Below are 18,725 nucleotides of genomic sequence, written 5' to 3'. Positions count from 1 at the left end.
CTTTTTTTTCTAGTGCAGTATGATCATCTGTTCAGTGGCATAACCCCTTTTTCACTCCTCTTCCCTCCCTCTGCCTGACCACCCAGGAGCTTTTACATGTGTCCCACAGTGGGAGCAGGAACAGAAGAAATAAAAAGGTCAGAAGAAAAAAAAAAAAAGGAGGCTGCTTGCACTCAAGTCCATTTCTTGGCTAGCAAGAAGACACGTGTAAGTCTAGGTCAAGTTACTACAAGTTATTTTAAAGCTTACTGAAACAGCCTCCCTTTCAGCTGCAAAAAAAACCTGCTGTGATAACAGCAGTTCTCAGAGGTACCACAATCAATGATGTGCCTTGTTTCACAGAGATATCATTTTTGGATCTACCAATGCAAAATATAAAGTCACTTAAACTGACACCAAATACTAGATCCACAGATGAAAAGCAAGAGTACACAGCATCAGCCAGTGCATCCTGCCAGAAAAGCCCGATGAGCAAAACACAAAGGATCACAGGTATTGGGTCTCACTGAAATGGTCCTCAATAGAAACAGTATTTGGTGCAACTGCCTGATGCTGAGTTAATTAGCCATGCTGAGAGGCAGAACATGTTACCTCCAGTTTGGGGCTATCACAGAGTTGCTATGTCACCCTTGAGATCCAAGCTACTATTTTGGCTCAGATCACAGTGCAATGTGGATCGCTGGCATCAGGTCAAGGTGACAGAATGCTCCATTGCATGGTGTAGACATACAATTAAATCTGCAAGAGTAAAAGAGCTGGTTTGATATATCTTAGTTGGTGAATGTTGTTTTCAACTATTCCACACCCACACACCCCCCCTCCCCAAGACAGAAAATGATATTCCCTAACGTTCCAAAATGGCTTGGGGCTCCTTCCAACAACAGACACACTTTTTGTAACACAGTTAAATACTACTAACTTGAGTTTAAAAGCCCTGGGTAGATCCCAATCCAACTTGTGGCTTTGAGGGGAAGTGGAACAACAGTAACTACTGGATTCTCATCTAACCGGTGCTTGCCAAGTATCAGAGTTCCAGAAACCTTGCCTATAACTATGACCAAGAGTAAGATTAAGTCCACAGACTCAGCTTCTTGCCTGCTTTTGTGCCTTGAGACAAGGACCAGTAGGAAGCATCCAATTTATGCAAAGGTGCACAAGTTGGGAACAGATGTTTCCATATACTTTCCCTGTCCTGTCTCTCCACAAGCCTCCTCCCCCAACACACTTCACCCCTCTCTTCCTCCCACCCCCAGCTCTTTTTCTTCCTCCAGTGCACTTAACACAGACCAGTAGTTCCTGCCATGCCCACCAGCCACAAGGATGCAGTGCCATACAAAACCAGCTACTTTGGATTCAGTCAAAAGATACTTGTGCATCAAACAGATAACTTGTGCATGAAAAGAACAAAGCTGGTATCAGCTAAGCACAGATAGCTCTGCTTCGCCTCCCAAAGCTTTAATCAAGGCAAACATCAACTCTAACTACACCTTTAAAAAAAAAAAAAAAAAAAAATCAATCACAAATGCAGTAACACAGCCTTAACTGAAAGATTTCTTCCAGCCCTTTTGTGCTGTCCCAGATCAACCTTTAAAGCTTTAGCCAGCCTAACCTAGGCTGCTATTTATATATTACACATCACAGGTGTTGGTATAATACATGACAAAATAAAATACACAGAGAATGGATGCCATAAATCCACACAGCTCCTCCTGCATACTGTGGTCACAACACTGTTCCTTCTCAGCCTATACCTTCCCCCTCCCTTCAGCTCTTCTTCCAGAAAGACTGGAATATAAACAAGCCATCCAATGCATTCTGGGGGTCAGAGGTCAAGTCTTTTTCTCCTCATATCTTGACTTGCCTAACTGACAAGGTTTCTGTCAATTTGAGCTGCTCTTCCTGAAGGAACAGAGCATCATGATTTTGAATTGCTCTGCTGCTTCAACATCCTTTTAAACCAGAAAGACAAAAGACATGCTACATGTAACAGCTGAGAAAACACAAAACCATTTAGATCCCCCTACAACACCAGTAACTCATTCACACTCACTCTTCTTTGTCCATGAGTGCCTGCAGAGCCAGAGGCTTGAGGTCAAACGAACAATCCTTCTTAGGTTTCCCACAGGGAAAAGATGGAAAAAAGTGGAAGGAACAAAGGACAGAAATAGCCAAATTAGTCAGGTTTCAAACAGGTCAGTTATAAACCGTATCAGCTCACCGGTTCACTCCCTTCCCTGCCCTGAAACCATACCAATCTAAATAAATAAATGTCCAACAAGAGAACTTTATCTATATCATAGCATGCACATTCACTACAGCATTACGTTCACCTTAAAACAAGGCACGCTTTGTCTCCTTATAATGCATAACTAAAGCATTCAGCTCTGGCTGATTGGGAGCTAGTGATTTAACCTCAGCTCTCACAAGACTGGCTAGTAATTACAAAACTGTATCTACCAGTCATCTTGGGAAAAATAAAGAATAATCTCAACCATAGGCTAAAATAAATAAATCACACCAAAAAAAACAAACAAACCAAGCCACCCCACTCACAGGCAAATTAGGACTCTCAAGGGCAGAGGGAATAAAAGTTGGGGGTGTGGGTGTTTGTTTTTAACAACTGTAAGTGAGAGGGCCAATTTACTTACTTCCCTACCAGCACCTAGAGAATGAAATGCTCCCTATCTACATCAACAGTAGATACTAAATAAATCAGCCTAATTTCTCAGTTAGTCATAACAGTATAAATCCTGATGACTACCCATCTCAGAATCTGCCCCTAAAGAAACACAAGTGCTTGCTGTATGACCAGTCTTCACAGTAGCATTTACAAGCCCTAGTTATGATAAAGTACAAAAATACATGGACCACCATCATCTGATGACACAGCTCTTTTTATAAAAAGCAACAAGTTACATTATGCTGGTTTGTGTGGATTAAGAGGCCCAGCACACAAAACTGAAGAGTTTAATTTTCACTTGGATAACACACAAAGCATGTCTGTGGTCAGAGCTCCAAACCTAATGTTCGCTGATTTTTGCTGTGTTGCCCCCAATCTTGCCTCAACTGCTAAAAACCAAAACCAAAATAAAAACCAATACACATAAAAAAATACACATTAAAAAAAAAAAATAAAATCAAGATTCCCAGCTGTCCGAGATGGAATTTACCCCAACAGCAGATTCTGCAAGTCAATCTGCTGCAATACATATGTGCCAACATAGAGCTCTGGGACTCTCAGGAGTGCAGCAAAACGAGTCAGTGAAAAGTGTAAAACTAAATTAATTCAGGGAGGCAAGAAAATGAAGATAAGTGGTAGCATTCACCCCACACTACTAAGTCCCACAAGTTTCCTTGGGCAATAATCCTGACAGCCCAGGGGTAGTGGGCTGGCCCTGCCTGGACACCAGATGCCCACCAATGCTGCTCTATCACACACCTAAACTGGACGGAGGAGAGAAAAATACAACAAAAGGGTCATGGGTCCAGATAAGTACAAGGAGAGATCACTCACCAATCACCATAATGGGCAAAATAGACTTGACTTAGGGAAATGAGTTTAATTATTAGTATTAGATATTTGTTATATTACCAATCAAATAATGAGAAATAACACCAAATATTGAGAACACCTTCCCTCCACCCATTCCTTCTTTCTGGGCTTAACCTTACTCCCAAAATCTCTACCTCCTCCCCCCTGGCAGCACAGGGCACGGGGGCTGCTGTCAGTACATCACACATTGTCTCTGCTGCTCCTTCGTCCTCAGAGGAGGACTCCTCACACTCTTCCCCTGCTCCAGCGCAGGGTCCCTCCCACAGGAGACAGTTCTGAATGAACTTCTCCAACATGAGTCCTTCCCATGGGCTGCAGTTCCTCATGAACTGCTCCAGTGTGGGTCCTTCCAAGGGGTGCAGCCCTTCAGGAAAAGGCTGCTCCAGCATGGCTCCCTGTGGGGTCACCAGTCCTGCAGCAAACCTGCTCCAGCACAGGCTTCCCACAGGGTCACAACCTCCTTTGAGCATCCCCCTGCTCTCGCATGGGGTTCTTAAGGGGCTGCAGGTGAATATCTGCTCCATCCTTGGAACTCCATGGGCTGCTGGGGGACAGCCTGTGCCACCTATATGCAGCCTGTACCACAGGCTGCTCTGGCACTTGGAGCACCTCCTCTCTTCCTCCTTAAGTGACCTTAGTGGTTGCACAGCTCCCACATTCTCACTTCTCTCTCCAGCTGAAGTTGCACAGCAGATTTTCCCCCCTTGTTAAACACGTTACCCCAGTGGTGGTACCACCATCATTGATGGTCTTGACCAGCAGTGGGTCCATTTTGTAGCCAGCTGGCTTTGGCTCTATCAGACATAGAGGAAGCTGCCAGCAGCTCCTCAGAGAAACCACCCATGTGGCCCCCTACCAAATATTTGCCATGCAAATGCAATACATCAGGAGAAAGCTGGAGTTCACCAACAGCTTGAGCAGCTTCTCTGATAACGTTAATGCCTTAATTCAGCATTGCAATGAATACATTCACATTGCCTTTCGATTTTGACATTTAATCAGAATACACACCCTAGCTGCTAACTACTATAAGAAAGCTATAGCCAAACTGACGGTGCCAAACTGGAAAAACTTGAATATTGTAAATATTAAGGCTATTTTCAAAAGCCCTTCTTTATCTGCAGCTTTGTTTTCTTAGCACTAAAGCTCAAAAAAAAAAAATATTTACAATAACAACAAAAACATCCATAGGAAGAAAAAGAAAATTAGCAACTTTGTAACTATGAGAATGGTTTGTGGACATGAAGTGGTTTTGATCTAACAAAGAACTGTTGTACAGGTTGCAGCAGAGCCTGTATCTGATCCCCTAAAGGCGTTTAGTGCTTTGCTTCATTTCTTAGATGTGAACAGAGGAGAAACTACCACATACAATATTCAAACAGTACTTCTCCTGAGGATTTTGAGAGCTATGAGATACATAGCATAGTTGAAAAATGTAATCCTGAAGAACATTTAATGCAGCATGAGAAATCTTTTCTGAATGGGAAAGGTTGTAAGTAAGTGTACATATGTTAAAAAAAAAAAAAATCATTAGATTTGTAAGGTAATGAGCTTTCCAAGGGAAACAGACATATAGCTGTATCCAGCTTAAGCATTCAGAGTATCATTGTGCTTTTCTTTAGACAATGTTAAAATCAAATTCACAATAAAAGCCCAGAACAAAGATCAGTCTAAAAGACGAAAACCAGAACTGTAATTCTTCACAGACTGTTAGTTGTTTAAGGGAACTCAGGTCCTTATAGAAAAGTTTACATAAGTTAATTTATGTATTTCTGCATATAGAGAGCTATAAAATAACCCTACAACAAGCCATACTGCAGTGCTGACTTTTAGTGGTTATCCAAACTATAGTGGAGCTCATAGCCCTGATTCATGCACCTTCGTTTCCTTACCTATACATTAGGAAAGCTAATTATCTCTGACTGTAATCTTCAACTCCCATCTGTCTGGGAGGAAAGCTGCCTAAATTAGTCCAGTACAGAATGCTGGGAAAGCTTATATGCTACACAGAGGCACCCACTTACGGCTTTCAGACCTCAATCCTCTCTGAAGGTTAACCACAACCCATTTCCTCCCAAAAACTGAAAATCAGTGTATCACTGCTTGGAGAAGGGGGGTGAGGAATGGAGGGGTGCTGGGTTTTTAGGTTTCAGTTGAGTTTTTTTTAAGAGGATAGTCACCCCTAAAACTGAGGGGAGTCAAAGGTGCATTTCACCACACCCACACATCCTCTTTCAGAGTCTCACAGCCCTCCAGCTGGGGTTGCCCTGCAGTGGCTAAAATGCCTAGGGTCCAGCTGAGAGCCAAAAGCATGCAGGCAGCTGGGCAGCCTTCCTGCGAGAGATAGATTGCAAACACACAGTCCAGTCCCTGCTGCAGTGATGGCTTCACACAGGACCTTCTGCTACATATCATCAGCACCCTTCAGTTTGATTTGCTCCCTTCTGAGCCAAGTCTGGCTGCTGCAGGTGAAACACAGTGTCTCTTTCTGCTGTTTGATTCTCAGTTTCAACAGTCCTGAAGTGCTACACAAAGCAAACAGCAGTTTCTTCAGGACTACACTACTCTTAAACACATCAGCCATCCTCCCTTACCTGAACTTTGCTGAGCACCAGATTTGACCTGAGCTGTATGCGTGAATACCTCTTCTTAAGATACAACAGTAAACGGGTAAGCCCTTAGACAAGACTGAGTTTGCCTCCCCATGACTCACCAGCAGGGTGATGGATTTCTGTCGTAGAACAGATCTGCTCTTCCTGCCAAACTGACCCATGCTGCAGCAGGGATAAAACATAAGGATAAAGTCTGATATTTGCTTGAGCATAAAACTGGAAGTCCTCTAGAACAAGATACACAGTAAGCATGACCTGCTTTCTTGCCTATTGACATCTCTTTCTTGCTACACTGACCACATCAAATCCACCTCAGCCTCCAGCACCACCATGTCCTCTCAAATTGTAAGTCATGCCACAGACAGCACAGAACTCCATTAGAGCATGAAATGCAGTACAGTAAAAGGCTTTTTGTTCTGTTAGAGCACATGCTCTTAGCATGAAATGAAATTTATGCAATCATATCCTGTATGCATGCATACATGTCCTTTCCTTCCTTCCGTATAGAACTTTTGAACCCCTCTGGCTAATTTCAGTCAAATTTGACAGATTAGGAACTTGGTGTGTTTGAGACCTACACAAACTTTGCAAAAAATAGACAGCTTAGTAGATCAAAGAAGCTCTATAAGCTCATCTTTCATTAAAGATCACAAAGTCCACATATAGAAAGACATCAGAAGCCTGGTTTCATTATATCTGCTTATCACACAATTGTGGCAGATGTAAAAGCCTCTGGCCATTAAAGAAGTGCTAAAATTTGGAAAAGCCTTGCACAAATATGTAAGTGTCCAAATTTCACAAAACAATGGCCTGAAGTTAAACATTTTAAATACCCCTTTCAGTCACTTAATGGTGTTAGCTGACTTCAATCACACAACTTCAAAAAGTCACTGACACCAGCTAGTATTTATCATAGGAAATATTCGCTGAGAAATCTGAAGAATGATATGAATATTGTATTTCACCATTCTTTCTGAAAAACTCTGAACAACATTCTCATGTAGATTAAAATGTACATTAAAAATCCTTAAACTAAGGTTTAAGGCTTAAACCATCAAAGAGCCTATGTCCCACACTGAAAGCAAATTATGGCATGCCATTAGCACAAAAGAAAGAAGGAATGAAAACAGCTATTCTGTTCAAATGGCTTCAATGAAAATGAAGTAAGTGTTTAACATGTTTTGCAAGAAAAGGCAGTCAATCTTGAGAAACTGTACAACTGCTATTTACACTGACCAGTAATTTTAACCACCTGGATATTCAAAATCCAGCTTACATGCATGGCCTGTGCTCCACTGCACAAAGTGAGCAACACAGGCACAAGAAACACTCTGCCACGTCAGACCAATGCTCGTCTCGCCCACTAGTCTGTCCCTAGAAGTGACAGAGGGAGATGCTCTTTAGGGACAGCACATTGTGGACTTTCTGGTTTGTTCCCCTTGCAGCATCTGCAATTGCTTCATACAGGATTTGGAAGATAACATCACTGCCTACTCTTTTTAGCATCCTCTTATGGACCCACCAGTGTCTATACTTGGGAGCCAGGGCAAATAAAAGGATAGGAAACCCACCAAAGGAGACTGAAGTGGTACTGCTACATCAGAGCTTTTGAATCACAGGGCACTTCACCACAGACACAATCCTGAGGCCCTCAATTTTATGAGGGTGGGGAATTAAAACTGCCGTGGGTGGCTATAAAATTAGGGGGGAGGGGAAATAAGCTTATACAGCCTTCCAGAGTCTCATCTGAGGCAATTAAGTCAATTCTCAACTAAGGCAAGCTAATCACCCTGTCCCATTAAATATTGCAAAACATTTGGGCAAGCTGTAGTTTTCCCTTAACAGTCTCCCAGCTAACCAAATGAGAAGGCAGTAACTTGTCTACACTAGAGGCATGATCAAGACTCGCTACCACATGCTAGCAAGCCTTGTATGCACTCACCAATACAGACAAATCCTAACTTGTTCTCACACTTCAAGTGGATTTATTATTAATCTTGTCCAAATGTTATGTTCAAACAAACCCTACAGGGTACCTCCCATCTATACCACTAACCCTCCTGTCCTGGTCTCAATCCCACACATTTGACTTCAGACTACCCTAAAGCACTGTGAAGATGCAGGTGATAATGTTTCCAGGGTGCTCAGACATGACATTGGTGGAGGACAGAGACAGGCAAGTTCAAGAACCTCAAAGAAACAGGATTTATCTATTTTGACTGTCAAAAGATGAATGAGGTTGTGCCTTCATTTAGCAACAACACCTCTTCAGCAGCAAGCACCTCCCTCTCTCTTCACTGAAGTGAGGAAAACCCAAAAGTTCCTTCTCCGCACTGTCCCTTGTGTTACGCTAGGGTACTTGTAATCTCCTTTACCTAAACAGATCAGGGACCCACCACGGGTCATTGTGTAGCCAAAAAAATCTCAGCCCAACACCCCTGCAAAAAATTAGCTGCCCAGAAGAGAGCCCAGCTATAACCAATATATATATATACTAGAAAAAAGATAATGGCAAACCCAGAAACTCTCCCCCCAGCCCTCCATCCCACATGGGGTATAATTTGTATTTTATACACACATTTTGTATTGACTATTAAATAACCATTACATAGGCATATTATTTCCTCTTCCAAGGCTCCAGGTAATCCAGTGACATGCCCCTCACACCATTCTCATTGTGCTGCTGGCCGTAGCGCTCTGAAAAGCGGCAATGAAAGTAAGCAGTGGCCAGCTACCACTGTGCAAGTGCCAGTCTGCAGATCCAGTCTAACAAAGAACTCTTCTGAGCTCTGCAGCAGCTGATCCTTATTTCAGTGTTTCCTGAACCTGTACTCAAAAGGACTAGAAACTTTTCTCAAAGTGAGCTGAAGACTCAGTGGAAATCCAAGACTGCTAGCCACGCATCTCACAAAGTTTCCTACTGGCTAGCAGCCCAAAAGAAAGCAATATTCCCCTATGGAATGCAAAATTGCACTCTAAATCAAGAGATGTTAAGAAGAGGTTCAATAATTAAGTCTGAACTTCATTTCATTTCTGTCAGCTCTTAAAACCAGTTCCTTCATTACTCCATTCCTGTCCTCCTAACAGGAGGGAGGATCAGCTTTGTGGCTCCTCAGACTTTCCAGCCTTCCCTTCCCAGCCAGAGCAAGTAAGGGCTATTCAAGTTTTTGCCTTGCTCCTCCTGGCTCCCCATGGGTGCTGGAATGTAAAGAATAGCTCTAGCACAATGTACTCCAGCTTTGCTGCTACTGCCAAGGCTGGAAGCAGAGGGAGTGCAGAACAATTACATGCAAAGTCTGGGTATTCTCCAGGGGAAGCTTAACATTTGCTCATTCTGTTGCAGCGCTTCCTCTTGAGATATCAAGACTTTTGCCTTCAAGACCAGAGAATGACCAACTTTGAAAGCTGAAGAGACACCCCACTCAAACAAAATGAAAGGAGGTGGCGATATTTGAAGATGACAGGTACAGAACACAGCAAGAAGCAGTACCACAAAGTATTTTGCGACATTCTGCACCTCCATTTGCTCAATGCACGTTTCAAAAGGCAGCAATACTACACACAAGCCACATGTTCACTATTTTTGTTTCATAGCACACCTGAGCTAATACTGCCCATCACTTTTCAGCTTTTCAACCTTTCTGCACAAACAGTAGCTACAGATATCAGCGATTACTGCACTGAACCACAAATTTTCACGCACCGCAGAAAGGTGACTTGTAAAGGAAACAACAGCCTGCACCTCATGTTTTCCTTCCAACCTCAGTACACATCAAGAAAAGCTGAGGGTTTTTTTTATTCTTCTGTAGCAGGATGAAAGAAAGATTTAATGCTTTGAGTAGTTCATACACCAAACAGTATGAGAAGTTTTAATCTCCCTTGAAGACTATGCAAAGGTACAGAAGCAGCCACACATAACATAGCAAAAATGGAAGTAGAAGAAACTGGATTAATGGGGAAGTCTGGGGGGAGGGGAGGGCATTCTGCTACGAAGCTCTTGTTCTTTTGAGTAAACAGGTGGTAAAAATTAGAGACTGAAAAACAAAAAACCCTGTATATTCAGTTACCCCATAAATTAATTTCCCAATATTATTTACTAGCTTCCCTATAAGGCCAGAGAAATCAATGAACAAATTACTCAAAAAATGACGAGTTGTCAGAAGCTTGATAAATTTAACTCCACTTAAAACACACAGTGCACATTTCAACTGATTTAACTAAAACAGTGCAACCATCTGTAAGGAAAGACGTCTGTAAAATGTTTTTCAAGTAATCTTGAGCCTGTTCCTAAAATGCACTTAACTAGGGAGACACAGCAGAGTATCTCTCATCATACACACAGTAAAAATAACCTTTCATGCCTCTTTGTAAAATAACCTTAATGTTAAGGTAGAAAGACAAATAAACCAAGATGCTGTGCTACAGCTCAAGCTATACCGTGGAGAAAAAAAAATAAGCAAGAGCCCTTCCCCACAAGCCCTTGGAGTCAATGATGTGGACCACCTCATGTACACGTTCTATCTTCAAATGGCCAATCTCACTGCATCCTCTTCCAAGCCAAAATACTTGAACTAATCTCCAGCAGCATATGAAGCAACACATAAGAGAAAAAAAAAAAAAAAAAACAAAAAAAAAACAAAATCAAACCAAATCACCCAAAGCAGTGTATGAGAACTTTACCAAGCCTGTCTTGGGAGAACAGATCAAGCCTTTACTGAAAGGCACTAATCGTGGTGTACCCAGAAACTAACAATGAAAACAAGCCAGGATAAGTGTTAATGACAAAGAAGCTATCATAAAAGAAACTCTTGACAGTCCCTGCCTTCTATCCAAAAACAATCACACAAGGAAGAAAGCAATCATATGAAATGCTCTAAAACTGTCTCTGCATGTAAGCTTTCAAAGGTCTGAGGAGACAGTGGAAGAGAAGCATCTCAAGCACTTGCCCCTGCAAATGAGACCCACCACCCCATCAGCTACTGTATTTTCCTCCTCAGTGAGGCAACTCCCCTGCGTAATTGCAAAAACTATTATTCAGCAGCACACACAGTACATATCTCATAACTACATAGTTATACTATAGTACATACTACCTCATCAATCACCTTTTATAGCCAGAACACCGTAACTCACCTATTTCTCCACTCGTTCACAACTCAGGACTCAGGCACTTGTGATCTTCCTGCCAGCTTTCAGGTTTGGCTGTCCTACCTACATGCTCTGCAGCTGCTCCCAAAGGCACTTCAGCAACAAGGAACTGATCTCACAGAGAAACTTTCCTGCTAGTTTTGAACAGGGACGTATTTGAACACGGGGAGTCTCACAAGTCTCAACAGACGAGTCATACATCCAACAAGCATGGAGAGGTCTCCTACAGCCAAAATGACCCTTAGGGAGATCATGGATTTACCCACCTTTAATACTATAGGCTTAAGTTTAAGAAATAACTTAAATTGACTCGCAGAGAGACAGATATGCTAAAGAAGCAAGTACTGCATCAAGAAAGATGAAAAGAAAGATGAAAAGAAAGATTCATAGATTTATTTCACGTGAGAAGAATAAAAACAAGGATACGGTGGTGCTGTCTTACATGTGGATGGAAAGTTATTTTAGTTTCAGTTCTATGAGCTAATCAGATAAGAATATATTCTATTCAAAAATGGATGGGTAGGAAGCCTCACTCCATACACATTTCCTTTTCCTTTAAGCCGACTCTGAATGTACCTTTTAAAGTCTAGTACCATGGCATTCACCACAAAGTATATATACTTTTTAATGAATAATCTTTTTAGACAGTCCAGCTACAACGGAATTGCCAGATTAAAACAAGTAGTTTCACCCCATCACAAAGTCTGTCCTTTCTAAATCGTTTTGCAACCACATAGTATGGAAGAACAGACTGGCATAAAGTGGGTAATGAGAGGGACAAAACCTAAAGAAACCTGGACAGAAAATTTCAATTGGGTAGCAGGAGCACAACAGCTGAGCTGTTCATCTCGCTGGAAATTTTAATTTGCGAGAGGACAGCAAGCCTGACCTCACAGTTTGCCATACCTAAAATAGAAGCACCACCCCCACTGACAGAAAATAATCCAAAGACTTTTTTTTTTTTTTAAAAAAAAAAAAAAAGCAGAGAACATAAAACTTCCAGGGTTTGTTTCTTCCCTAAACTATAAGTAATGGATTCGCGTAGCTTCAGGCTGAGTCTACCCACACAGCCATTGTTCCTTCCCCTAGGCCTTGGGCATTTCCAAGGGGCAGTCAGTCTCTCCCTTTCAGCGCCCCCAGTAAAAGCAATCCTTTATCCGAACCTGCATGACCAGCAGCCATGGCAACACGCTGGGATTACCAGACCCAAGCATCTCAGCAGAAGCCACGAGTCTCCCCTCAAATTCCACTTACGGACCGCTGCCGGCTACCGCCGCTAGTTCTGCCTGGAGGCTCCCCCTGCGCGGGGCTGCGCGTCCCGCATGTGTCCGCTTTCCCCTGGCCCTGCCCAGCTCTAGAGCCCCCACCCGGCGCCCCACCACTGGCTCCCGCCCCGTAACCACCCTCCGGGCCCGCCACCGCCCCGCCACCCGACTCATCGCTCGCGGGGGACCCCAAGGCCGCCGCGGGGCGGCTCTCGGGGCCGGCAGCATGCGGCCCGGCTGCTGGCCGCAGGGCTGGGACCGGCTCCGCCGACCACCCACCAGCGGGGCTGCTCCAGGAGGCCGGAGAAAGGGGAACGGCTTCCCCCCCAGCCAAGCTCCTTCCCGGAGGAGCCGCCGGGGGAACGGGGACTGCCCTTTCCCTCATATCCCCCAGCCCCGAGCCGCCTACCTGGCTAGGTGATGGCCGGCAGCCCGCCGGACACCCCCTCGGCGCTGGCGCTTCCTCCTGTGCTGCCCAGCGGCTGCTGGAGCGAGGCCCCGGGGCCCGCGGCTGTCCCCGCCGCCCGCTGGGGAGCGCGCCCCCCACGGGGGCCCTTCTCCGGCCGGGGGCGAGAGGCGGCCCCGCATGCGGCCCCTCAGCCCAGCCGGTCCCAGCACCGGGGGCGCGTATGGGGAATCAAGCGCATTCAAGTTCCTCCGGCGAGCCGGGCGGCGGCAGAGCTTCAGCTTCAGTCAGGGTCATCCCCAGCTGTAACCGGGTCCCTGCGACGCCGCGATGTTAATTTTTACCAGGAAGTTCCCAGGAACCTCTGGGAAAGGTTTGAGACATCTCATCTCACCAGCTCTCAAGCCGATTAAAACTGTATTCCCTTCAAAGAAAGCTTGTAGAGGCAGGCTTCATCTCTTTGGAAATTCAATTAATTCCTTGAATACTTTCACCCAGGAACACACTGATGTATTCGAATAGCCAGCTCTACCTTTGAATATGTAGTCATTTACATTAAATAACAATGTTGTTGGCAGCTGCTCCCATCAGTACTTACCTGAAGGAGGTTTTAAAATTGGAAGCACACGTAGGCTTTACACGAGGTTAGCTGGAAGCCTTCCCAGCTTGAAATAATGCAAGAGCGTGGTGGGAAGGAAGATGGCTCACGGCAAGAATGCCGGCAAACCCGAGAATAAGGGCTTTCGTCGTGCCCGGTCCTACGGGTTCGGGCACCATCCAAGAAATCCTATCCTCCCAGCCAATGCTCTTTACAGAGCTCGCTACACTTTATGAAATAGAGGAGAGGTGTTCACTTACCAGTTGTCAACACACCAGATGTTTTAAGTCATCTGAGCAAAGGGGACAGAGCTTGCCGCTTATCAGGGCCGCTCAGGCTGCTATCGGCCTTATTCCCGCCCGGCGGTGTTTACCGTAAGGATAAAAAAAGAGAACTGGTTCCAGCTGAGACCCGTCTGCAAAAGAAAACGTAAAAGGAAGCACGTTGTGTGTTTAGAAAGACGTAATACTCAGCTCGAGTCTGCTGAAATTCCTCCTCGAAATATAAAACCAAAACCTTCCAGGGAGAGGAGAGACTCACGTGAAGAAAACTAAAGCGTTGCTCCGTCTCCCCTCAATAATGACCGTATCTTCTGTCTGACTTCAGCTGCAGCCACTGTTTCTCTTTCCTCCTCCCCTGGGCAGGAGCCGTCCCCTCCGCGCCCGCCCCGCCAGCCCGATGGAGGCGGGAGACCCACAAAGCGAGGGGCAGAGCCTCCCTCAACCCCCTCTGAGCCTTTCCCACCTTGCCAGCCCCTCCCTAGCCTCCAGGAATTAACAAACTCATTGTCACCTAGGGGAGAAAAGGGGAGGGGGAAACCAAGAAAGCTGAAACCCACAGCGGTTATTTCAGATGGAGGATTCTCCTTCCCCGAGTACCTCGCCCCCTTCTAGCCAAGCCCCAGCGAATGCCATTAGGGGATCAACTACTCCCCTGAAGAGCTCGAAAAACGGACCACCACCCTGTATGACCAGCACAGGAGAGAGTCATGGGGCTCCTGGAAAACTCTTCACACTACGACAGCCAGCCACGCGGGCCTGGGTATTACTGTTTGAAAATGAAGGTTATAAGTAATTGTGTCAGTGATAAAGGGGCTGGGAAAAAAGTATCATTTTATCCAGAATCCTGTGCTGTGTCAATGTGGTACTTTGCTAGAAGAAGTCTGAGGGGTTATTAATAATCTAATTGTTCTCTCCTGTTTCAAACGTAATCCTGACCACTTTTAACAATTTTCTATATTTTTATGGTATGGCTTTAGCATTGTATCAGAACAAGATGCTTCCGTTATTGGAAGAGCAGCTCTTGGGATTTTGGTGATTGTCACTGGGAATGACCAGAGGTGGAGGCTCTTCTCAGCAGCAGTTTTATACAGCCTACAGGTAACAAAAATAACAGATTAAACGCAGGGAAATTTTAGCTATTCTTAAGGGACTATCCCACTCTGTACCCTGCTGAGATGGCTTTCAGTGTGTTGTGGGCTGGGAACCAAAGTTTGGTTCTCTGTAATTTTTCCTTTGAGCAGAAAATACCTTCATACATTTGCCCACTTCTCCCAAGAGATTCCTCAGGTCTTCACCCTTCACACCCTGGTCTTTACAAAACCTAGCTACTTCAAAGTATATAGCTAAACTACCTGCCTTCTAAAATAAGTTTAACTCTGCTACATGTTTTTCCTATTAGCCCTCATCTCTTCTGTCCTTACCCTTCAACTCACCTAAGTATTACAGGCACAAAATCAACTAAAAAGAGAATCATTAAGGTTGCACAATGAAGGAGTCAGAGTTAGGAAATACCAGAAGATGGGTTATGTGACCTCACATCCACCCCCTTGCTTATACTCAGTCTTAAATTATGTAGTCCAGTATTATTTTGTGCTGGCCTTGCTTTATTTTGCATGGCCTCACCTTTGTTTAGGATACAGGATGAACTTACTCTCAGGATGTGCCAGATTTTTGCAGAACAAGATGCTGAGACTATTCACCACAGAGAAGTGTAGGAAACCTTGAGGAAATGGATGCTATTCCTGCCTCTGTTCCAGACAGGATGCATGTGCTGCAGCTGCATCTTTTGTGCATGAGTTCATGGGCATGAGCTCATTTCACACTAGCTAACCTGGGTATTAATAACAGTCTAACATGAATCTTTGGACAGGCTGAAAAACATAGGGGAGAAGAATATGGAACGTGCTGTTAGCAGGGCTGAGCCACTGGCTCAGAGAGACCAACCCAAGTCACCGATACATCTCTGAAGCTAGTTAGACATATTCAGTGTTCCTATGGGGATACTATGTGATGACTTAGAAGTCATTTGATTTTACAGCTGGCTGCAAGTCTTGCACAAGGTGTTTAGTCTAGGAAGATCTAAGCATTCACATTTGCAGCCAAATTCCATAGGTGATGTAGTGCTGTGAACAGAGGACCTGTTGCTCACAGTTTTATTCCCTTGCTTAAAGGCTGCATGTGTAAGAAATTCAAGGGATTGTATCGAAGACATTGGAATACATCTCTATTTGCAATAAACTGCAAAATCCCAAATTCCAGCTACATTGGTCAAGCAATATAATAGTCTAATTTGTAATAATGTAATTTCACTTCGGTATCTCTGGCAACTGTAACTGTCCAAGATCATCAACAGAATGAAAGCTGGTGTTTGTTGTCATCTAAATATGTTGAACTAAATCCAAGGATTCAATGGCAATTTGAACAATTAATATAGTGCAAAAAAAAAGTTTAGCTCCTTGATATTTTCAGAATGATCTGCACAAGCAGGAAGTTAGTAACTCCTCTGCAACAGTGATGAATTTACTTGATGAAAAGTATAAGGAATTACTTCTCTGGGACATAGTCTATTGCACACAAATGGTATCAGCAATGATTTGACAACAGTGAGGAGCTTTCAAAATGCTTTGGAAGAGGATGACTAGCAGGAAGGCAAATGAATGCTCCTGCAAGCAAAAACAATGCAACCAAAAAGTCAACAGATTGTTTTTGCTATTTCAGTACAAAATCAACTCTCCCAAGACACAAACCTCTCCCAAACCAAACCTAAAACCCACAGAAACCTTTAAATGCAAAATAAATAAATCTATTTTTACCTCCTGAAGAAACTATGTACCTCCTGAGCTAAACTAAAAAACAAAGAAAAATGCTACAGTCACGCTGTACCTTGCATGAAAAACTGGAGAAAACAAAGAGAAAAAATACAGGAAATGGAAGGAAAAACTGTTGAACATGGGAAAAGCAAAACTGAAGAGAATATGGAATAAACAGAATGGAAAGTTGCTGCATCATAAAAGTGATTTCCTCTCCAGCAAACCAATAAGCAAGATGACTAATCAGGCTCTGTGTACACAATGCACTATTCAGTCTATCATAGATTACACCTCTGGTCCTAGAATTAAAATGCAACTGAACTGTCCCCCTTTATTAATTACTTTAGGAGATTAATGCATTTATAGAAATACAGACTGTCACAACGTCATTTTCCTCTTTACTACCTAGCATCACAGTCTGATCCTAATCTTCTTTATGTCACGCCATGAGAACACTGCCAAGTCCCGTACATGCACAGATCTCTGCTACTGAGATCCAAAACCTGTCTCAGCACAACTCTGTTTCACAAAGTTTCTCTCAGGCCCTGTGCCCTGTATATTAGAGGACTGCTCTCCACTGCACTGACCACTCAAGCTGAAGTAAGCACCATGCCTCACGTAGCTTGTTTAGTCACCCATTTGTTATTGCATGATACCTCTTCCAGAGACTCTTTGCCAGGAGACAACTTGCTAAAGCATGTCTCAGGAGCTTTAAGAAGTCTGGTTAGTTGCTGTAGGGCATCTCATAGGAACCCACAGCACTTTCATAGCATGCAACCCACACCTAGTTCAAGGTCACTCTTTCAAGACCTGGTCGAAGAACTACAGTAGGCTGTGACTGCTCTCATGGTCCCCAGGGACTTTTTTTTTCCGGGAAGTGCACTGCTTTCTCCTGCCCCAGGCTGTGCAGTGCTGCTGTATTCTGCCTCTGAGAGGACACAAGCAAACAAAGCATAGGACACAAGAAATGTCACAGAGGTAACCTGGGTAGGCTGAGACAACCTCCTTGCCAGCCAATCCAATGCAATCTGAAGTGGTAAGCACATTAGGAAGTGCTATTTGCCAACCAGAGTGAAGACCTCAGGGCATGTAGCTATACATAAGAGCACCTGCAAACTCATAAAGAAATATGTTATCCAATAGGCACTAAAAATCCCTATGCTTCACTAGGCATGTGCAGACGAAGAAATAGGTCAAAACACACCCACCTGAAGAGCATTGCAAGCAAAACAGCAGGAAGGAGAAGGGGAAACAGTTTCCAAAATTATGGAAAATTAGTCCTCAGCTAGTGGTTTTCATCAGATCAAAAGCAATATTAAACTGAAGATTCCTCCCCTCCACTTGTTACCTTGTTTCCAGCTGTCAAGTTTCCCACTTGTCCCCCCCATCCTTAAAATGGATGACAGTATACTGGTATAACTGCACCTCTACATGCATCCAAAGGTAACTCAAAGTGAATCTTCACAGCACTGAAAGCAGCCCTTCCCACACGAAAAGGGGACAAGAGTTGGTGCTTCCTCCCCTGTTAGGAAACAAACCTCTCAAGACCCAGGTCATCCACCCATCTGACAGGGACACGGCAGTACCCTCCCTGTAGCTCACAGGCACACAGTGGACTGCTGTTCACAGAGGATGCTGGCTGTGGCATCCGGCATGAGGGAAGAATTGGAGGCGAGGTGAGGTGGTGCACAGGAGGGAGTAACCAGCTGGGGGAAACAGAGGGAGGGGGCAGTCTGCTTCTAGGTCACAGCCCAGGTGCTAAATGCAGATGGGCTCTTGAGCTCAGAGAACAAGAAGTCCTTGAACCTGGGGCTCCGGGTCCCTACCCACTTAGCCTTGTGTACTCAGATGACTGACATAAGCCTCTTTCGGAAGATGAAATACCTGTTCCTTTTATGATTCCTACAGTACTACACCAGGACTCATTGCTCCTTGTCTCCTTTCCAAGGACAGGCCAGCATGTGAAATACCTTTGCAGTTTTAAGCACAGCTTTATGCCCAGTTTCTTTCTGTGCATTTTTTTGAAAGATCTCTCTGTTATTCGCATAGACT

General features: G+C 44.1%; 1 protein-coding gene across 1 annotated transcript in view; it reads right to left on the bottom strand.

Moving 5' to 3' along the window:
* Positions 1–13,836, bottom strand: part of ST3GAL6 (ST3 beta-galactoside alpha-2,3-sialyltransferase 6) — a 48,872-nt gene extending 35,036 nt beyond the window's left edge. The window contains exon 1 of the mRNA XM_062619538.1: positions 13,583–13,836. The gene's annotated coding sequence lies outside the window, so the exon portion shown is untranslated. The remainder of the gene's footprint in view (positions 1–13,582) is intronic.
* Between the last annotated feature and the right edge of the window lie 4,889 nt (positions 13,837–18,725).

This window comes from Pezoporus occidentalis, unplaced genomic scaffold (genome assembly GCF_034315485.1).
Source record: "Pezoporus occidentalis ecotype Australia unplaced genomic scaffold, CSIRO_AGI_Poc_V1 ctg211, whole genome shotgun sequence".
Classification (NCBI taxonomy): domain Eukaryota; kingdom Metazoa; phylum Chordata; class Aves; order Psittaciformes; family Psittacidae; genus Pezoporus; species Pezoporus occidentalis.
Note: the sequence above shows the minus strand (reverse complement) of the source record. Positions and strands in the feature narration are given on the sequence as shown.